Genomic DNA, 23,873 nt, shown 5'->3' on the forward strand with positions numbered 1-23,873 from the left:
CCTCTCCAATCTCCATTGGTTTTAGTCTCTTTCTCAGTTCTCCAGGAATTTATATTTGCAGCTGCCTCTCTCTACATTTTCTCTCGCTGATTCATAAAGCAGTGTTATGCTGTAATGCATGCATGGATTAGGCATGTTTTGTTTGTGTGATTAACAGTTTACTTGTGTAATGTCCTTTAACCATATACAGGTAGTCCACGGTTAACGAACGAGATAGGGACTGTAGGTTCGTTCTTAACCTGAGTCTGTTCTTAAAGAGAAACTTCGAACAAGAATTGAACTTTATCCCAATCAGTAACTGATACCGCGTTTTACATGAGAAATCTATTCCTTTTCACAAACCAACCATCAGGGGGCGCTGTATGACTGATATTGTGGTGAAACCCCTCCCACAAGAAACTCTTGAGTACGTACTCCTGGCAGTTCCCTGTCTGTGAACCTTGCTGCATTGTGGGAAATAGCTGTTTACAGCTGTTTCCAACTGCCAAGAAAACATGCAGCAGCTACATTACCTGCCAACAGTAAAAATGTCACCATGTAATAAATGTCAGAATGTAAATCGGGGATTTAAAAGATTTACAATGGGCAAACACTGACTAAATCATTTATACATAATTATTGTAAAAATGTTGGGAAAAAAAAGTTGGAACAATGTGCTATCTCTGTCCTCTGTACCTCCTCTGTGCCCTTCTGTGCCTCCACTGTCCCCCTCTGTGTCACCTCTGCCCTCTGTACTTGCTTATATAAGTTTAAAAGCCATTTTTTGTTTGAATTTTTTAAAATCGATTTTCTCAAAAACTACAAGTACAATTTGAAAACATTTTTTTACTCGTTCCAATAGAAACAGAATGCTGTTCGTATCGGCGGGTTGTTCGTAAGATGGGGACTACCTGTAATGCATAAAATAATAGATGAGTGAGCAAAAGCATGAGCATGCACAGACTTTGCACCTATTATCTGTTTGCCTACCTCTTATTTTATGTGTAAAATGTATAAAATTATGTGCATAAATACAGGCATTATACCATAATTCTGCTGTGTGAATCAACCACCAAGTCTGTTAAAATTGTCTTATGTGTCATTTTTTAATCATTTACATGATCTATCTCCAAAGTTTGTGCTAGTGGACACCCAATCAAACATCTTCTCTGTGCTCCCCATTATCCATTCTGGAGATGTTCTGTCGGTTTTGTGCTTAGGGATGTATCCTATCTATAATTAGGCTCTGCACACCTATTCTGTTAGTTATTCAGATGTCTGTTTTGGGAAGCTCTGCCACCTCTCCTTGCTGTCTAAAAAAATGTAAGTTTACCTAATGGCTAGCTGCTCCTATTTGATATTTTATGTTTGCATACCATTTTACCAGAGGTTATGGCTCTAGTGCATAGTTGTTAGCATCTGTTTTGAATACAAGGTGTGTATGTTGCCTCTAGGGGGCTCTCTGTTGGTAGTCATGCAGATGCAGCCTAGTCTCAGGATGCGCTGCCACTTCTCCCCTTGTTTGGTAATTCATTAGAGGTTAGGTTTCCTACCAGAAGGCTGGCCTCATTGCAGTGGAAGCCTCCAGTATGGAACACTGTATGAAAACTGTCCTGGAAGCTAACATCCTCCATTCATGTTAATTTGGTGCATCTGTTTTGAATGCAAGATGTGTATACTGCCTATAATTAGGCTCTGCACACCTATGCTGCTAGGCAAGTGGCATTGCTTACAAGAAAATGATGATGGCAGTCTCCATATTGCTCTCACTCCAGGTTCCATTTAAAATACTATAAACATATTTTAAGTACAAAAATAAAAGTATTTGCTATTGTTCCAACCTGCAAACCATGTCAAATCAATAATTAAGTAATTCCATCTGGCAAGGGTCTCACAATGTAATTTGTAAGGCCCGGTTCACATTAGCGTTCGCTATCCGGATTTTCCGGATCTGATCCCAACCGCATACTGTACAAACGGAACGTACGTTCCGCATAGCAATGTAAAGGCTATGCGGACGTTCACACGTGTCCGTTCCGTACAGTACGGAGCCGGATCGGATCCGGACTCCGGACTCTTTTCCAACATGCGCTATTTTTTGGGTCCGGCTCTCCGGCCCACGCACCCGGACCGGAGCCGGACATGAGCCTGACAGCACCATCAGGAACACAGAAACCAATGGGGAACGGAAGGCACAGAACACACTGCCTACAAACACCTGACGTTCTACCCCACTTCCTATGCGTATCCAAGCGGCCATTTCGGATGGGGACACATGGGCCAAGCATGTCTGGAGTGGAGCAGCAGTGACAGACGTGCTGGAGCTGTTTGGCAGAATGTCAGAGGTGGAGGTGAGGCCTACAGCGGAGGAACCTGATTCTACAGGTGCACCAGGTGCACCTTCTGCTGACCCCAACATTTTTTTTTAAATTTCGCTATTTTTTGCCCACGGATCCGGATGGCAGCCTGATGCATGCCTGATACAAACGGACCGGATCCGGATCGGAACCGTACGGTTCTGATCAGGATCAGGTCAGGATCCGATCAGGATCCGATCAGGATCCGGTCCGTTTACTTGCCAAAACGCAAGTGTGAACGGGGCCTTAGGGTTTCTTGATATAATTTAATTATTTTGCATAACTCAAATAGCCCTCTCTAGAACATTGCAAACAAAAAGGCCAAATTCATGTTTGACTAGATGTGGTCATAAATTGAGAAGAAATAAATACTTACCGCACTACTGCAATATATAACATCGCATGATAATAAGGGTATCCTCAGCACGGGCCTGTGATGCTCTCACCTTCTTCACAGAGCAGGAAGAGTGAAGTGAGTCAAAGAATGTGAGGAGAACTAAAACCTGAAGATGCAAGAAACACAGAAGAGGAAAGAGAGAAAGCAACACTAAATACCACAGAACTTATTAAAAAATACATTGGCCCATATGTAATTCCCTTTTTATCCTAGGTAATAAATACCTTGTCAATAAAATGCCCTTTAAATTACTTACAAACAAGAAAATGCTCAAAATAATTTTTATAGTACTTTTTCACCTACTTTTTGGTACTTTTTCATTTGCAAAGTACTGAAAAGTTATTTTTAAATAGAAGATGAAAACTCGGGAGAAAAAGTGAAATTGCATATGGGCCATTATGTTTTTATTTATAAACTGATACATGTGCACAAAATACTGGTGATAATTTATGACACAAAAATCAAAATGATAGTAGTGCCCCTTTAAGCTATACATTTAGATAATTTTTCTTTCTATTCGAGAAATGTCTACCAGGTTTTAGACAACAAGCTTTAGAAATTTTGAAAAAAAAATACGGAACACCCTGATTTAAGGAAAATCATTCCACTTACGAGCCTAGAATATTTTAACCACATCCTAAGATAACATTTGATACAGAAGTAAGTGTGCTACGTGGTTGCATGAAGGGCAATATGAAAATTAAGAAAGTTTAAGACTGGGAAAGCATTAAATGTGTTCTTTGAAAAAAAAAAAAAAAAAAGAAGAAGAAATCTTTGAAAAGATTCGCTCAGCTCTGTCTGCCCCTTGAAGTGCAATCAATGTTATGCTTCACAATCACCATAAACTCTCTTCAAAGATGTATTTGAATACTCTCAAAGAATAGAAATGTGATTCTAACATTGCTTTGGAGATCATAATGTCATAGCTTCCACGGGATAGAAAAAAAGATATTGCAGGAGTACACCCTACGCTTCAATGTGTTCTGTTTTAAAGTGTGTTCATCTCCCTCTTTGAAATGATATTCTGTGCATCAGTTTGTGCCAGGCAGTAAAATAAGTAGAAACCCTCAGCAATATGTAAATATACATTTTAAGTTTTCAATATTTTACTGCCTAGGCCAAACTATGATTTATTGAATGGAATTCTGCTGAAAATCAAAAGAAAGTAAGCAAACTCAAATCCCACTTCATCTTTCTTGTTTTGTTTTGTTTTTTATTAAAAAAATGTATTGTAACTCTAACATATATACAGCCATCTATTATAACAGTGCAATTATATTATATTCATAGCTATATATATAATCATGTAAAACACAATGGCCTCGATTCATCAAGACTTATCGAATCAATTACCGACAGCTCGGTAAAATACCTAACTCGATAAGTTAATTTCAGGATTCATCAAAGTTATCTACAGCTGTTAGCGAGCATTCGATAATCATTCGGTAATGATGCGATAAAACAGGAGAATGAAAGTGGGCATGGTTTAGAATTAAATGTAGGATTAGTTATCTCCTTCACTGCTCTGTCGTTATTCCTGTCAGATCATTGCTGACAGAGAAGATGGAGCCATTTGAAGTGGTTATGTACCAGCTGAGAGTGATTCAAAGGCGCAGAAGGGCAAGAATAAGGTCTAGAAACATATCAATTTGCAAGAGAATGGATTTATTTGCTATACCAGGACATTGGCATTTCTCTTGAATCATCTTGTAAGAGAACACAGGCAGTGCCAGGGTTAACTAAATTGCTAGCTACACTACATTTTTTCAGAAATGGCTCCTGTCAAGCCGTAGCTGGCGAAATTGTGAGATTGTCCGAAACCACTTCCAGAATCCTGGTCCAGGTGTTAAGCCCTATTTGGAATGTTGCTACATGGTGTTCAAAGGACTGCCTTTTTACCCACAATTCCAAGGGAATCTTATGGCCTTGTGTTAAATTACCGCTGCAAAATGGAAATAGCGACACATTACCGAATGGTTACCGCATTGTTATCGATATTTTATCGAAGTCACGCCTAATGCGGAAAAACCTTGATGAATACAACTAGACATCGATAAACATCGAATTCGCTAAGTTAACGAACTGGAGAAAATTATTGCAAAGACAATGATGAATTGAGGCCAATATGACTCCAATAAAAATTATTAAAACTAAGATAACGTTTCCTGTGTTTCATTGGTGACATTTGGATTTATAGCGATAACATTTTTATTTTTATATAAGAACTCTTATTTAAACCAATTCTGGTCCTAAGGTGAATGTTCTGGCCAGCTTACTTAGGGCACATAGTGCCAACTCCCAACGTAAGTCTGTACCGAATATCATTAGTATGCAGTAAAAGTACCTGTAACTAGTAAAGGGATAGATAGGACAGATCAAGATAAGATTAGAGAAGGAAAGTGGGGAAAAGAAAAAGGTTATGCCATTCATGAAATGCCTACACACAGTTTATCAAGGAGAAAATTAGAGTACCTCAGTTTTTATAAAGATACGTCACCCCATATTTTGCTAAATGCTAACATATTATCTTGTAAGCGGGCCATAAGATGTTCAAGGTTATAAATATATTTCATTCTACTAAGGAGTTCTGATGTTGTGGGAGGATTGACGTCTTTCCAGTGCTTAGAGATTAAACATCTTGTTGCAGACAGAAAATGATTAAGCAGTTTTAAGGATGGGCTTTTCAATTTTGGCATTGGCTTGGCTAATAGGCATATCCAGGGATCCAAAGGCATTTCTATTGCTGCATGAAGTTTTATAAAGTCTTGAGCCTCTGTCCAGTAAGATTGAATTTTAGGACATGTCCATAGTATATGGTGTAGCCATCCTGTACTACCACAGTTTCTCCAGCAAGCTGGTGATATGGAAGGGTTCCATTTGTGAAGGCGTTTCGGGGTTTTATACCACGTCATCATGATTTTATAGACGCTCTCTTTGGTTTGGGTGCAAATTGAAGTTTTCGCTGCATTAGTCCAGATTTTTAACCAGAATTCCATGTTAGTGGTAGTTTGCAAAGCTTGATCCCAATATTGTATGTAGTTGTGCCTATAATCCGGATTGCTCCTGGCTAGGTCATTGAACCATGTGTATAGCGAAGAAATCAGTCATTTTTGCGTGGGGCCCCCATCCCATATAAATTCAAATTCAGTGTAGCTGGGAAATTCTAACGAAGCTGAAATAGAGCCAACAAAATGTCTAATTTGCATATATTGTAGATAGTGATTGTCTTGTAGGCCAACATGATCCTTTAAGATCTCAAAGGAGTAAAGTTTTCCAGTAATTGGGTCTAGTAGATCCCTAATAAATTTGATGTTTTTAAGGTTCCATATAGAGGTTTTTGGAATGTTCATCCCCGGGCTGAATGCTGGATTGCCAAAAATAGGTATAAAGCTCAAAGCAGGTGAAAACATTGTTAAGTGTTTAGTAAGAGACCTCCATAAATGGATATTTGAGGTAATTGAAGATAATACACAAAAGTCAGGTAGTTTCCCATCTATCCTATTTCCTGATCCCCATAGTAAAGCACTAGGGTGAAAGGGTTTGACCATATGAAATTCTATTTGGGCCCATCTTGCATGAGGTCCCCATCCCTCCAAGCCAATATTTGTCTGACCTGACTGGCTATATAGTAATTATATAGATTTGGCACGGACAGTCCCCCCGTATGCCTCTGTAATGTTAAGATTGATCTGGCAATTCGAGGAGAGTGATCATGCCAAATAAAGTGGAACATTGCCCTCTATATTGATATCAAATAGGGTTTGGGGATCCAGAACGGGATGACCGAAAATACATAGATCAATTTAGGGAGGGAGTTCATTTTAAAGGCTGCCATTCGGCCAAACCATGAAATATAGTAATTTTCCCATTTTTTTTTATCAGATATTATACGAGTAATAATAGATACAATTTCTTGTTTTGTTTTAACAAGTTTCTCAAGGTAATTAAAAGCTTAAGCATTTTTATTTGTATGGTTAATGTATATGCCTGAACTGAGACACGCAAGATGCATAAAACAGGAACTGTAAGAAGTGTACGAAAAGCTACCCGTACTGACCTATTGCTTTTTTGGTTCCATCATCACATTCTTTACATTATAATACATTAGCATTTGTCACTGTTAGCCTTAGGTAAATGCTTGGGTTAATGCATATTGAAATGAATGCATATTGAAAGGTAAGGAGGGAACAGTGGATATACATAGTAGATGCCTTCGGCTGTTGAAGCTGTGACTATGTCTCCTCCTCCTTCCCCCTTTTCCTCTGCCATTTACAGAGTCCATGGTTATTACTAAAACTAAAAGAAAAAAAGTAGTGCTAAATAATGAGAAAAAGGTGTAGGCAGCGCTTCCAAATACAGAAAGCTGCACCTGAATTGATTAAGCTGCAGAGTAGTGCAGAGCTCCAATGGACCATATTACACAACATGCATTCAAACAGGTACAGCAATGGAGGGCGTTAGCTTCAGCAAATAATATGTGCACAAATCATTTCCTACTAGACTTCCCCCCGGCGTTGACGTGCCCCCTCGGGGAAGACCTACCACTAACCTGACATTAAAAGCATAACTTACCTGGTGCGACTTATCATACAATGGTATACACATTTCTTCAAGACAGACAAACAAAAATGACAGCGCTCACAGGCTGCAACTGGCTTATAAACCATCAAGGGGCATGTACAGACCCCCAGGGGCTAAATACACGCCTTGAATCCAAATCAGATGCAAAATTATGCAAATTCAAGTGCTAATTTATGTGCTAGTCCCTAATCTAAAATTTGAATGCAGATTGGATGCAGGCTACCACAAGTATACTTAGAACATTTTACATAGAGAAAAAGGTGTAGGCAGCGCTTCCAAATACAGAAAGCTGCACCTGAATTGATTAAGCTGCAGAGTAGTGCAGAGCTCCAATGGACCATATTACACAACATGCATTCAAACAGGTACAGCAATGGAGGGCGTTAGCTTCAGCAAATAATATGTGCACAAATCATTTCCTACTAGACTTCCCCCCGGCGTTGACGTGCCCCCTCGGGGAAGACCTACCACTAACCTGACATTAAAAGCATAACTTACCTGGTGCGACTTATCATACAATGGTATACACATTTCTTCAAGACAGACAAACAAAAATGACAGCGCTCACAGGCTGCAACTGGCTTATAAACCATCAAGGGGCATGTACAGACCCCCAGGGGCTAAATACACGCCTTGAATCCAAATCAGATGCAAAATTATGCAAATTCAAGTGCTAATTTATGTGCTAGTCCCTAATCTAAAATTTGAATGCAGATTGGATGCAGGCTACCACAAGTATACTTAGAACATTTTACATAGAGAAAAAGGTGTAGGCAGCGCTTCCAAATACAGAAAGCTGCACCTGAATTGATTAAGCTGCAGAGTAGTGCAGAGCTCCAATGGACCATATTACACAACATGCATTCAAACAGGTACAGCAATGGAGGGCGTTAGCTTCAGCAAATAATATGTGCACAAATCATTTCCTACTAGACTTCCCCCCGGCGTTGACGTGCCCCCTCGGGGAAGACCTACCACTAACCTGACATTAAAAGCATAACTTACCTGGTGCGACTTATCATACAATGGTATACACATTTCTTCAAGACAGACAAACAAAAATGACAGCGCTCACAGGCTGCAACTGGCTTATAAACCATCAAGGGGCATGTACAGACCCCCAGGGGCTAAATACACGCCTTGAATCCAAATCAGATGCAAAATTATGCAAATTCAAGTGCTAATTTATGTGCTAGTCCCTAATCTAAAATTTGAATGCAGATTGGATGCAGGCTACCACAAGTATACTTAGAACATTTTACATAGAGAAAAAGGTGTAGGCAGCGCTTCCAAATACAGAAAGCTGCACCTGAATTGATTAAGCTGCAGAGTAGTGCAGAGCTCCAATGGACCATATTACACAACATGCATTCAAACAGGTACAGCAATGGAGGGCGTTAGCTTCAGCAAATAATATGTGCACAAATCATTTCCTACTAGACTTCCCCCCGGCGTTGACGTGCCCCCTCGGGGAAGACCTACCACTAACCTGACATTAAAAGCATAACTTACCTGGTGCGACTTATCATACAATGGTATACACATTTCTTCAAGACAGACAAACAAAAATGACAGCGCTCACAGGCTGCAACTGGCTTATAAACCATCAAGGGGCATGTACAGACCCCCAGGGGCTAAATACACGCCTTGAATCCAAATCAGATGCAAAATTATGCAAATTCAAGTGCTAATTTATGTGCTAGTCCCTAATCTAAAATTTGAATGCAGATTGGATGCAGGCTACCACAAGTATACTTAGAACATTTTACATAGAGAAAAAGGTGTAGGCAGCGCTTCCAAATACAGAAAGCTGCACCTGAATTGATTAAGCTGCAGAGTAGTGCAGAGCTCCAATGGACCATATTACACAACATGCATTCAAACAGGTACAGCAATGGAGGGCGTTAGCTTCAGCAAATAATATGTGCACAAATCATTTCCTACTAGACTTCCCCCCGGCGTTGACGTGCCCCCTCGGGGAAGACCTACCACTAACCTGACATTAAAAGCATAACTTACCTGGTGCGACTTATCATACAATGGTATACACATTTCTTCAAGACAGACAAACAAAAATGACAGCGCTCACAGGCTGCAACTGGCTTATAAACCATCAAGGGGCATGTACAGACCCCCAGGGGCTAAATACACGCCTTGAATCCAAATCAGATGCAAAATTATGCAAATTCAAGTGCTAATTTATGTGCTAGTCCCTAATCTAAAATTTGAATGCAGATTGGATGCAGGCTACCACAAGTATACTTAGAACATTTTACATAGAGAAAAAGGTGTAGGCAGCGCTTCCAAATACAGAAAGCTGCACCTGAATTGATTAAGCTGCAGAGTAGTGCAGAGCTCCAATGGACCATATTACACAACATGCATTCAAACAGGTACAGCAATGGAGGGCGTTAGCTTCAGCAAATAATATGTGCACAAATCATTTCCTACTAGACTTCCCCCCGGCGTTGACGTGCCCCCTCGGGGAAGACCTACCACTAACCTGACATTAAAAGCATAACTTACCTGGTGCGACTTATCATACAATGGTATACACATTTCTTCAAGACAGACAAACAAAAATGACAGCGCTCACAGGCTGCAACTGGCTTATAAACCATCAAGGGGCATGTACAGACCCCCAGGGGCTAAATACACGCCTTGAATTCGAGGAGAGTGATCATGCCAAATAAAGTGGAACATTGCCCTCTATATTGATATCAAATAGGGTTTGGGGATCCAGAACGGGATGACCCAAAATACATAGATCAATTTAGGGAGGGAGTTCATTTTAAAGGCTGCCATTCGGCCAAACCATGAAATATAGTAATTTTCCCATTTTTTTTATCAGATATTATACGAGTAATAATAGATACAATTTCTTGTTTTGTTTTAACAAGTTTCTCAAGGTAATTAAAAGCTTAAGCATTTTTATTTGTATGGTTAATGTATATGCCTGAACTGAGACACGCAAGATGCATAAAACAGGAACTGTAAGAAGTGTACGAAAAGCTACCCGTACTGACCTATTGCTTTTTTGGTTCCATCATCACATTCTTTACATTATAATACATTAGCATTTGTCACTGTTAGCCTTAGGTAAATGCTTGGGTTAATGCATATTGAAATGAATGCATATTGAAAGGTAAGGAGGGAACAGTGGATATACATAGTAGATGCCTTCGGCTGTTGAAGCTGTGACTATGTCTCCTCCTCCTTCCCCCTTTTCCTCTGCCATTTACAGAGTCCATGGTTATTACTAAAACTAAAAGAAAAAAAGTAGTGCTAAATAATGATCAAACACTTCCTGGTAACCCAGGATAATGTATAGCGCCATCTAGTGGCCAAAAGAAAAATTCAAATAATGTTATGGCCAAATAAATGGGAGGAGCACGGACGGGTGAAAATGGCTTTAGGCAGTAAGGGTAAAATAGCATGTGGGGTGAAGTGGTTAAAGTTTTCCTGAGAAAATCTTAAAATTATCTAAACCAAAAATGTGACTGTGTGCATTGGTAATCAGATTAATTTACTGCCATAATTTACTGCCATATTTCTATTCTCATTAATATTATTATTATTATTAATATTAATAATGATTTATACAGTGCCATCATCTTCCACAGAGCTATAAAGAATAAGAAATGACCATGGGTACATAAAAACAGACACACTGTAGAAACAGGAGGTAGTTAGAGAGTGAGGGTGTGGATTAAATAGAGAGAGGAGTCAAATATTACCCCTAAGCAATGTACTTAGAAACTGAAGTTATAGGAGTGTTATTGACGTCCTCATTCGTTTTTGGTTTTGCCCTCATAACCAGTCATGGTTACCTGTCAGGCAGCAGGATTGGACTCAGCAAACAACATACTGTTTTCTCCTTTCACAAGCTTCTACTGCCCGTCCTAAACCCAGCCCACTTTTCTTTGAAATCATCTAAGTAAGTAAGTAACTAAGTGAGGCCCCGGACAATCAGTTGGGCCTCCTACAGGGTATTTCTTGTACTGTCCAGATGTTCTGAACACAGAATGAAATGCTTTTTTCTGTACTTTTTACATCAGTCTTGCAAAATTCTCATATTAATTGCCTACATATTATGTAGGAGTTTTTTGTCTATTTAAAAAATCCTCCTCTTTGTTCATATAAGATTTGAAATCCTGACCATTTAATGTGTTTCTTTTAAAATGGCATGAATATGGTATTAGAAATTTGATGGGCTATTCTAATACAATATTTAATTCCATTAAAGTTTATATACTGCTGCAGAGCTTGGTGGCTTTTGATTATTATTTGAGCATTTGAATATTTAAACCAGGCAGAGCAGTAAAGCTGAGCATCTGTGTATGTGTCTGTGATATTTTTAATTTTCGTGCAACTAATTTGTATTCCGTACCATTTCACTACCATCCTCCATCTTCTTTGTCCTTGCTACACTGAAGCAAAAATGACACATTTTAAGTGGCTGCACTGGCTTTTGGTAAATAATTGTCTATCCAGATAACATCTGAGTGCTTTACCATGTTATTTACATTTCACAGACAGTTATCAATATTTGCTTAATGCAGATGGACTGCATTAATTCCTTTTTGACACTGCAAAATATGCCAGCTCAGTAGAAGTCTAGTTATAGCATTTAAAGTGCACCATCCTGAAATATACAAGGGTCTACATGTAATAGGGCTCTGTAGCAAAATCCTGAGCGGATATCTGTTTTTACTTTCATTTTTTCCATCTACAAAATGTGCCTGAAATCCTACTCTGTTTATCTCATGACTTATCTCTCCCTATAGTTGGGGCAATGTTGGCCGAATCCCTAGCACAAGTAATTCGGCTGGCGGCGCCATTGTATGGTATGACAGAGTTTCCCCCCGCGATTTTCCTGCGGGGAAACCCTGCAAATTCGGTGCGGAAACTGCGCCAGTGGAAATGGGCCCTAAGTGTATCAGATGCCTACTGAAGAGCACATTACTGCATCTAGCTTACTGTAACCATTACAACTATCTGGCACACAGCCAACGTTAAAACAGTATCATTTTCTGGAGGAGACAGATGCAGAGCTAAACGCATTTACAAAACTGACACCAGATGAGGCTCATTCTACAAAAGAAAATACTTTATAAATTTAATGAAAACCAAAAAAAAAAAATCATTGTAAATATGTTATGAAATGTATACACATCTAATATATGGGGTTCCAAAAAACAAGGCTTAGGCAGGGCTCACACTTTCATTTGAATGTGTGTGTAATTTGTGACATTGCACAGATGCATTTGCTGCAGATGTAATGTATCTCAATGGCATCTCATTGTATTTCTGATTTTGTGCAAATTTGCATTTGCACACTTTCTGCAGCCCTGCTTATTTCTGTGTGTTTCAATGCAAGTCATTGAAAACACACAAAGCTTGCACAAAATTTAACACTTGGAATACAAATGTCCATGTAATTTTAATGAGATGAATTTTGATGTAAATTAGCTTTACTGATATTTAAGAAAGAAAATCACAATGCAAATGCATACAAACACAAAAATGCACATGAAAGTTCATACAAAAAAAAAAATACAAAAATCACGAATGTAGAATCGTCTGTGTGGAAAATTGCATGTTTTTTTTTTTTTTTTTGACAGTACTGTGAATAGGCCCATAGAACTGTAAGGGCAATGAGTTGATATACAGAATCATTCTGCAGCGCAAATGACCACTGCCAAATAGCTTTGAAGCCAAGTAAATAGGTGGCACAGAGCACAACGTTTGTACTAAACCCCTTTAGATGTCCGTGACACAGGAATATGGGGAAACAAAAACGCCTATAGATGTATGTGGCAAGCAGACGTAGCATCAGTGGCATCACTATGGGGGTGCGATAGGTGTGATAGGTGCACCAGGTGTTACCAGCAGAGGGTTGTGACATCAAGCTCCAGTCTAAAGGAGATTGGAGTAAAGGTGGCCACTAACTATCCAATTTCTAGCGAAAAATCGTTCGAGCGATCGGAAATTCTGATCGGAAGTGAAATATTGTAATACATCGTTCACTACACCATCAACGAACCAATCTTTGCTTCCTATCTATCACAACCAACAGGAAAATCCAAATTTTCGTTCGACGAAAATTCATTCGGGCGACATTTTTTTCACTCGTTCATAATCGATCGTGTCCACCAATGGAGATTATTTACAACCAATCCGATCAGAATTTTTGATCGCTCGAACGATTTTTCGCTAGAAATTGGACCGTTAGTGGCCAGCTTAAGGCTATGCAATTTTTTTTTAGGTTTAGTCTGGTGAGGTTGGATGTTCATGGGATGAGAAAGGGGTGACACCATGAGTTTCCGCACTGGGTGACACCAACCCTAGTGACGCCTCTGAGTAGCATTGTACTAAAACACCTCTAAATATTTGTGGTGAATGGTAACACAGTGCCTCTTGACATTCACGCCAATCTAAGGGTTAATAGTTGTTAGTGATACAGATGACCAATGAGATGCAAACAATTCCGACTTGCATTTGATTGGCTAATTTCCAAGCTGTATATCATTTGCATCCCAGTGACCCTTTGTAGTTCTCCTGACAAGCTCATTAGTGTCCCTTGAAAGGAGGAAATTAGAGATATCGAAGCAATAAGCACAACTGTTGGTTACCTGGATCAGGTGCTAAAAACTGTGATTTTCTGCTCTCAGTTTCTTCCTCCTGGGGACAGTTAATACGTTGCTGAAGGTAATGAATCACGAGATAAGTGCGCGATTTAAATGATGCAAAAACAGCTCAAGAACATGAAAAAGTCAGTAGTGACTTTTCATGCATCAAATCCAATCTAACGACATAAGCTGTGAAATTCATGATTTTTGGAGGCATGGAAATGTAAAAATGTCAGCCTCTTACTGCTTCTACACAGGATGCCACTTTGAATTGCACAAATCTGTGATTATGAGTAACGCTCGCTTTAACAAACCAGAAGTAAATAAAGTGACTGACAAAATTTACATCTCTTATTGAAATAATATTCCCCATGTAACTGTATTGCCTTTTATTCCTCTCCCGTATCCTCATACCAATGAAATAAAAAGGAATGTTAAAAGGAAGCACACAAAAGACAATTATCTAATGTAACAATGGGGATGAGATGAGAACAGAGCATTACATATTCATCAGATAAACTACATACATCACCTATATTTGCCGCTAAAGGGGAGAGGAAGAGGGGGAGGGGATGGAGAGAGGGGGGGATGGGGAGTGGGGGGTTGCAGGGTGTCATTTCTTTTTCAGCTATATAAATAAATGAAACATTGAAACAAAAAGAGAAACATCTTTAATTTTACTTTGTATGCTCCACAATACACATCCCTCACCTTGGGATTAGTACCTATTTGAAAATTGCTGATTTGGGCTGCTAGAATTTGTGGATTCTGGTGAGCTTCCATAACACGAGCATATAATTAAAGCCAGATGAGTGCATCTTCTAGTTTATTGCTTTAATTTTATTTCACAAAAGTTGGCAAGAGATCTATACGGCCCCATTATAGTGAACTATAAAACATTCCCACATTTTGTGGAAGCCAGCATAAAAGCAAGATTATAATGTGCATGTGACTCACATCCTATAAAATAATACTATGAAGCTAGAGAGGCAATTGTTCTTTTCAAACCTAGCGACGACTAGCATAACTTTGCTAAGATACCGCACATAAAAGCAATAGACTATTACTAAGTTTTCATATAAACCATTCATTCAACCCACCTAACAGGCATAACAAAATCCTGAAGTTAATTTAGTTAAAAATCTTATTAAAAGTTAGAAAGACGTAAAAAAGAAAATGATTGTGAGAAATGCAAAGCGTAAAATGATAATCACACCTCTATGTCTCTCTGCTCATTAGGTAAACAGCTTTCTCTATAGACTTCCTTAGGCTACATACATACAGACAGACAGGAGATTGTTACTCAAATGGAACCTTTGCATTTAGACTTGGAAACAATTGCTCTCCTGATATTCCATATCCAGCCTTGTTCAGAGCAAAAAGCAATCAGCTATTTTGGATTTCCCAAGCTGATTGCTACAGTTTCCCCTTAGGACAGAGTGGCTGTTTAATTCTGGCTCATCCCGACTCACTACTCCTTGAAAAATGATCATGCATACTTGTCTGAGCTTTGCATGAATGTTGATATATGACAGCTTGTATAGTTCGGAGCAAATCATTCTGTGACTTTTCACAGGAAGAGACAGGTGTATTTGCTCTCCGTGGTGCTGATGTGTCTACAGAAGCAGTACACCAGGCTTGCAAGTTTTCATAACAGAAATTGTGCCCTCCCCTGCATGCAATTCTGTACTGCAGTTATGTATTGAGAAGCGCTTCAATAAACAGGCATCTGTAAAAAAACTCAATCTCTGGTTGTCATTCTGGTGCACAGGACAGTGTACTAGCATGGATTGATTATGTGCAACTTATCACTTCTGTATGAGGTAAAGAAATTGACAACCCCGACTGTTTACCCTTTAAGTGAAGAAGCAAAAAGAACCAAACTTATCCAGTTCACTTTTATTGAAGTTAAGACACACTCAGGCACACATCAGCTATAACCACTAGCAACTTCAATAGAGTTACATCATTTGATATCTGCATTGCTTTTGACTTCAGTAGGCAGAACTTGTTGTGCTGTAAATTCTTGGAATGCTTTTATCTTTTTCTACCAGCACAAAAGATAAAAACTGAAAGCAGAAGACATATTGTATTGTCTGGCACTGCCCCCTAGAGGCAAGTGGCCCTAAATACACATTACAGCAGTATTATTAGAAGCCAGGAAATGTAACAAATAAAAAACAAAAAATGTGCTAAAACAAATTGGCCTGGAGCACATGCAAGCCTCTAAATTGGCTGCTAAAGGGTTAAAATGTGTTTTATACTTCCTCTTTACAAAAAACTCAGTCTGAGAATGTTGTTCAGTGTCATGGCAGCCACTGCAGGGCGATTACATATGACTTCACTGGTGTGGCTAAGATCTGCTTACGCCCACATAAAGTAGCTACAAAAATACGTAATGGACTGTGCATCAGTATTTCAACCCTTACCAGGCAGTTTCATGTGCTGCAACATTAGGAGACCAACGTCAGACTTTTATCAAACTGCAATGCAAGGACAGAAAATGAAGTGATATTAATGCAATACAAAAGCTAGCAGTACCAAGATAACAAATTTACCTTTCCACAGTATGTAACAGAAAATACAACAAAAGAGAGCACCGCTGATTGTGTATGGGCATATGGTAGTCACACAACAACACAAACATAAGGCAGAAAAACTACTCTAATAACATTCAGCAACACTCACATGCACCTACATTTCTACCCAGAGCTAGATTCAAGTCAAACAGGGCCCAAGGCAGGGCAACCAATTTGAGCTCTAAACACACATGCCCAGTTTTGCTTCTAGAGAAGATTATAGTAAGTTACAATACAAATTTTACCAGGCGCTGAAGGGGATTAACTATTGCAATGAGCAGCGTGTAGGACTGAGGGGTCCCTTAAAACCTCATAAACAACTAAAATATAAACAAAAAGTCTACCACGCGCTAAAATTCAAATCTATAGATCTCTTTTATTGAATAAGTTCAATAAACACGTCACTTCCGTGTGGTAGACACAGTTGTCCGCTCGCTGCACTTCCAGCCGCCTCTCGCTCCCCCAGATTGGGGAGATCGCTGGAACTTGGATTATCCGCAGAAGCGCGCAGCGCAGGGGCGTAACTAGAAATCACTGGGCCCCCCTGCGAATATTTGGATGGGCCCCCCCCATAGGTGCCAAATAATCGTAATGGGGCAGCGTTTCACTGTAAATTAATTGTAAAGTGGGCAGCATTTTACCAGACAATCGTAATGTGGGCCAGAAAATCGTAATGTGGGCAGAGTTCACCAGAAAATCGTAATGTGGGCCTTTAGAAAATCATAATGTGGGCAGAGTTCACCAGAAAATCGTAATGTGGGCAGAGTTCACCAGAAAATCGTAATGTGGGCACCAGTCACCAGAAAATCGTAACGTGAGCAGCAGTCACCAGAAAATTGTAACGTGGACAGCATTCACCAGACAATCGTAATGTGGGCAGCGTTCACCAGAATATCGTAATGTGGGACAGAAAATCGTAATGTGGGCAGAGTTCACCAGAAAATCGTAATGTGGACAGCGTTCACCAGAAAATTGTAACATGGACAGCATTCACCAGACAATCGTAACGTGGGCAGTGTTCACCAGAAAATCGTAATGTGGGCCAGAAAATCGTAATGTGGGCAGCGTTCACCAGAAAATCGTAACGTGGACAGCATTCACCAGACAATCATAACGTGGGCAGTGTTCACCAGAAAATCATAACGTGGACAGCATTCACCAGACAATCGTAACGTGGGCAGTGTTCACCAGAAAATCGTAATGTGGGCCAGAAAATCGTAATGTGGGCAGAGTTCACCAGAAAATTGCAATGTGGGCAGCAGTCACCAGAAAATCGCAATGTGGGCAGCAGTCACCAGAAAATCCTAATGTGGGCAGCAGTCAGTCACCAGAATATCGTAATGTGGGCAGCAGTCACCAGAAAATCCTTATGTGGGCAGCAGTGACCAGAAAATCGCAATGTGGGCAGCAGTCACCAGAAAATCGCAATGTGGGCAGCAGTCACCAGAAAATCGTAATGTGGGCAGCATACACCAGAAAATCGTAATGTGGGCAGCATACACCAGAAAATCGCAATGTGGGCAGCAGACACCTGAAAATCCTAATGTGGGCAGCAGACACCTGAAAATAGTAATGTGGGCAGCAGACACCTGAAAATCGCAATGTGGGCAGCAGTGACCAGAAAATCGCAATGTGGGCAGCAGATACCAGAAAATCGTAATGTGGGCAGCAGACACCAGAAAATCGCAATGTGGGCAGCAGTGACCAGAAAATCGCAATGTGGGCAGCAGTGACCAGAAAATCGCAATGTGGGCAGCAGTGACCAGAAAATCGTAATGTGGGCAGCAGACACCTGAAAATCGTAATGTGGGCAGCAGTGACCAGAAAATCGCAATGTGGGCAGCAGTGACCAGAAAATCGTAATGTGGGCAGCAGACACCTGAAAATCGTAATGTGGGCAGCAGACACCAGAAAATCGCAATGTGGGCAGCAGTGACCAGAAAATCGTAATGTGGGCAGCATTCACCAGACAATCGTAACGTGGGCAGTGTTCACCAGAAAATCATAACGTGGACAGCATTCACCAGACAATCGTAACGTGGGCAGTGTTCACCAGAAAATCGTAATGTGGGCCAGAAAATCGTAATGTGGGCAGAGTTCACCAGAAAATTGCAATGTGGGCAGCAGTCACCAGAAAATCGCAATGTGGGCAGCAGTCACCAGAAAATCCTAATGTGGGCAGCAGTCAGTCACCAGAATATCGTAATGTGGGCAGCAGTCACCAGAAAATCCTTATGTGGGCAGCAGTGACCAGAAAATCGCAATGTGGGCAGCAGTCACCAGAAAATCGCAATGTGGGCAGCAGTCACCAGAAAATCGTAATGTGGGCAGCATACACCAGAAAATCGTAATGTGGGCAGCATACACCAGAAAATCGCAATGTGGGCAGCAGACACCTGAAAATCCTAATGTGGGCAGCAGACACCTGAAAATAGTAATGTGGGCAGCAGACACCTGAAAATCGCAATGTGGGCAGCAGTGACCAGAAAATCGCAATGTGGGCAGCAGACACCAGAAAATCGTAATGTGGGCAGCAGACACCAGAAAATCGCAATGTGGGCAGCAGTGACCAGAAAATCGCAATGTGGGCAGCAGTGACCAGAAAATCGCAATGTGGGCAGCAGTGACCAGAAAATCGTAATGTGGGCAGCAGACACCTGAAAATCGTAATGTGGGCAGCAGTGACCAGAAAATCGCAATGTGGGCAGCAGTGACCAGAAAATCGTAATGTGGGCAGCAGACACCTGAAAATCGTAATGTGGGCAGCAGACACCAGAAAATCGCAATGTGGGCAGCAGTGACCAGAAAATCGTAATGTGGGCAGCAGACACCTGAAAATCGCAATGTGGGCAGCAGTGACCAGAAAATCGCAATGTGGGCAGCAGTGACCAGAAAATCGTAATGTGGGCAGCAGACACCAGAAAATCGCAATGTGGGCAGCAGTGACCAGAAAATCGTAATGTGGGCAGCAGACACCTGAAAATCGTAATGTGGGCAGCAGTGACCAGAAAATCGCAATGTGGGCAGCAGTGACCAGAAAATCGTAATGTGGGCAGCAGACACCAGAAAATCACAATGTAGGCAACAGACACAAGAAAAAAAAATGCACCTGTGAAAAAAAACCAATTCACTTACCTGACAGAAGTCTTCTCCTCTCCCGGCATCTGGCTCGCAGCTCCCCGAGTCCTCCTGCAGCACATCTCCCGCGCTGACAGGCAGAGTGCAGGGCTACGGCAAGATGGCTGCCGAAGCCCTGTACTAGAGACACAAATAGTCTCCAGTGTAGGGCTTCTTCGGCGGCCATCTTGCCGTAGCCCTGCTCTGCCTGCCGGAGACTATGCAGGCTGCTGGAGCAGGGCAGCGGGGAATGAACTGGCGCAGCGTCTATTAGACGCTGCGGCCAGTTGAGCACCTTGCTGGGGGGTCCAGAGCAGCGCTCCCCCCATGCACAGTGAGCGGGCCCCAGAGCAGCCCCGGGCCCCCCTGCGGCTGAGGGGGTCGCATCCCCGGTAGGTACGCCAGTGGCGCAGCGGTATCCTGTGTATCAAGTCCCAGCGGACTCTATGGTGGTGACGTCACCCAAATATATCCAATACGAGCGAGAGGCGGCTGGAAGTGCAGCGAGTGGACAACTGTGTCTACCACACGGAAGTGACGTAGGCGGCACTAGGAGACCAGCGAGAGCAACAGTACGTGAGTAGTCTGATAACAGACGGTCCCGGTCCAGTGGCGGTGAAAGGAGCCACTGAGGGTGCTTTGCAACACTTGAGGACATTAGTGGATCAAATTGTAAGTGTGGCACAGATTGAACTAAGACGAGTAATCTATATTGAATGAAGAGTAAGACTATGCTGTGATGGAGACTTTATGTACATAGGATACTCTACAGAGAAATCACTTTAGGACAATATTGAGGAATATTTCCCACATGAGAAAGAATAATATTTGTCCACATATCATCTTGGCCTTTTTTTGATCTTTTTTAATTTATACTGACATTTTTGATTTTTTTAAGAATTTTTTGGATCCTTTTTTTTTCTTTAGAAGGGCCCTTCTAGTATGTGAATGAAAGAATGGTGTAGGATGAATGAGTGATTACACAAGAGTGCAATATTTAATATAAGTTTTGAGAATTTTTATTGAGGAATTTTATTCAATAAAAGAGATCTATAGATTTGAATTTTAGCCCGTGGTAGACTTTTTGTTTATAAGATTATAGTAAGGGCAATTTTCATTACAAAGTGCAAAGTACACAGGAAGAACACAATCACACCAAAAATACAGCAAGAAGTGTGTTTGCAGTTTGGCAACAATTGTTCTACACTAATAAGAACAGGATTTGAAAAGCAGATCACATACAGTGCAGTACAACCCTAATGCTAGGTACATTCTATGCAATTTTCAGACAGAATTTACTGTCAGATCGACTATTTCTAACATGTCCAATCTGATTTCCAAACAAATTTCCATTGGCTTCTATGAAACTTGATCAGAAAATCGATCGGAAATAAGATCCGATAAGATGTTGGAAATAGACGATCTGACAGTAAATCTGTAAGGGAAAGTGCATCGTGTGTACCTAGTATGAGAGAAATGGCTAAATGGGTGAGATAGTAATGATTTTAAAAAAAGAAAGGAGAAAGGAACAAAAGGTGAAAGAAGAAGAAAGTGTGGGAAAGTAGAGAAATTGCCCACGGCACTGACAATGAAATGAGAAAGGAGAGCAAGATCAAAAGGGAGGAGACAGAAGGGAGAGATGGAGGAGATAAAAGGTAGAGAGAAAGGTAGCAACTTAAAGAAGGGTAAGAGGGAAGAGCAAGATGCAGTCCAAGAAAAGAGGGCAGACGGGCTATACAGAAGACAGATAAAAGAGGCTTGTGCAGTGTCTCCCAGAGTATCTGCAGTTCACCCATGCCCCAGTATTGATAGCTCCTCCCCAGGTGCCTTGTGGCACTTGTCTTCAGGCTATTTCAGCATGGTGATGTGGAGCTTCCCATAGTTCAGCCAACAGTGTCGACTGTTTGTCCTCCCCCTTGCCCTCATGCACAATCACACAGTGCCAGCAGTATGTGTTTGCATGGCACAGTCACCAGGTCCCAAATAAGGCTGATAACCAGCCACATTAAAGACACACCAGCCCAGCCCAGCAGCTATATATGCTTTACCTGGAATGTCCCGTTCCTTCACGATGCTGTATAATTATTGATAAAGCACGTGATCACAGTCAGGGGCTAAAATGATGCTTCCGCTTCTCTCCATGCTTTCCAGACCTGATCTGGCTTCCTGGGTAGGGGTGTAGAACACAAACTCTGAAATGCATAGAAAGAAACCAGGAGAAGCGTTATATCCAAAGGTGCAGTATGATTGTGGGTGTTATTAGCAAACCACTGAACTGCCAATGATTATGTTCTGCACATCCTCTACACCCCCATATATCTTGTGTTCAGTTCATTTAATCACTACACTATATGGGGCTTCCAGTCTCTCTGTGTGATTTTTGTTTCCTCGGAAAGCATGTTGCTCTGTCTAGACCACCTGCTATTGTAAATCACTCTATTCATACTGAAAGCAATACTCCTCCATTGCAGTGAGAGGAGATACACTTTAACCACTCTATGACTGCCTTATGCAGTATGGCGGCCACAGAGCGTCTCTCTCGTTCCTCAGTCATGCCATATGGCATGATCTCGCGAGGAGTGAGATTAGACGGGAGCTCGCACAAGTGTGAGCTCCTGTCATTGTAAACAAAAAGCCACAGCGATCAGCCTGCCAGCGACTGATCAGCGCTGGCAGGCTGGGTTGCTTATTTATATATACATATATATAGCGCTGACATCTAACGCAGAGCTGTACAGAGTACTGACTTGTCACTTAACTGTCCCTCTGATGGACTCACAATCTAATCCTTGCCATAGCTATATGTCTATGTAAGTGTAGTGTAGTGTATATATCATAGTGTGGGGCCAATTTAGGGGGGGGGGGGTTGAATAAAAAATGTAAACATTTCTGTCTTTTTTTTTATTACTAAAAAAATAATAATAATTGCAGCAACAATCAAATACCACCAAAAGAAAGCTCTATTTGTGAGAAGAAAAGGAGGTAAAATTAATTTGAGTGCTGCTAAGTTGTATGACTGAGCAATAAACCGTTAAAGTTGTGAAGTGCGTAATTGTAAAAAATGGCCTGGTCACTAGGAGGGTTTAAACCTCTGGTCCTCAAGTGGTTAATATATGTTTGGACCATACAGAAAAATTTGGGCGCCCTCATTTTCCACGTAACATAAATGAAAACCAATGTAAAAATAAATAAGGCAGAAAATGGCAATTTCTTTTTTTATCACTTACCAAGTCATTTGTTCTGCTAGTGCTAAATGCATCAGTAAGCCATTTCAAATGAACAAATGTAACAATAGACGTCCTGGCTCAAACAATTAGAAAGCAGTTAAAGTTCGTTTTGTGGCAGTTATTTGTTAACTCACCTTTTACAGAAGTGTCTGCTGCTAGTAATTAAAAGTGTGAAAAGAGGCGCCTGTTGTTGTTTAATTTTAACATGTTGCACATTGCAGGTCACATTGTTCTTTGTTGAGCTGTCAACATCGTACAGCTTTTGCAAAAATGTTCTAAAAGCTGAATTATACATGAATTGCTTCCTGGTAGGAACGGGACTTTACTTCTCACACATTCAATGCATAAGTAAATAAATGAGATATAGAACTGTCATTAGTGTTTTCCAGTTTGTTTCAAAGTATAAACACCCCAGAAGAGAAAACAATAGACTGCTAGAGTATATATCCCAAGCCCCTGGGACAGTTGCCAAACTGTTGCATTTATACTACATTTTAATAAGATGCTGTTGCTCCTATGCTAGTATATTGTGTTACAGATTTAGGGCTAAATGGTCTGTTCTAAAGAACACAATTCAAAATTTGGATCTTGTATAAATGTGTTTTCAATTTGATTTGGCAGCAGAATACAAATAAGCCGATATAAACTATTTTCCTTATGTTGCTTTAAAAGCTTTACAATTCAGTTTAATCAATTTACTGTATTCAGCAAACCTATGTGGGTGTAGAGTATAATAAATATCGTTATGACAAACAACAGTCACTGATTAAGCATTGATAAATTGAACTATCTCCTTTGTTTCTCATTTTCTATATTGTCCTTGTACTACTTTCAACTAAATATAGGGTCTACATGATTTGAAATTCATTGTTTTCTGTTTTTATTTACATTTTACACAGCATCCCAACTTTTTTTTGTATGACTCTGATTTTGAGGGTGTGGCCTGGGGATAACTGGAGGACCATAGGCCAGGTGGTCAAAGGCCAGGAGTTAGGACTTGCACC

General features: G+C 40.6%; 1 long non-coding RNA gene across 1 annotated transcript; it reads right to left on the reverse strand.

Moving 5' to 3' along the window:
• Positions 1-843: 843 nt before the first annotated feature.
• On the reverse strand, positions 844-22,957 carry LOC137552226 (uncharacterized). The gene is made up of 5 exons (XR_011027114.1): positions 22,870-22,957; positions 21,691-21,834; positions 16,376-16,429; positions 2,713-2,839; positions 844-890 (listed from the first exon to the last, which is right to left on the reverse strand). It is a non-coding gene; the product is annotated as an uncharacterized lncRNA (long non-coding RNA).
• Positions 22,958-23,873: the final 916 nt, after the last annotated feature.

The sequence above is a fragment of the Hyperolius riggenbachi genome, chromosome 1, assembly GCF_040937935.1.
Source record: "Hyperolius riggenbachi isolate aHypRig1 chromosome 1, aHypRig1.pri, whole genome shotgun sequence".
Lineage (NCBI taxonomy): Eukaryota > Metazoa > Chordata > Amphibia > Anura > Hyperoliidae > Hyperolius > Hyperolius riggenbachi.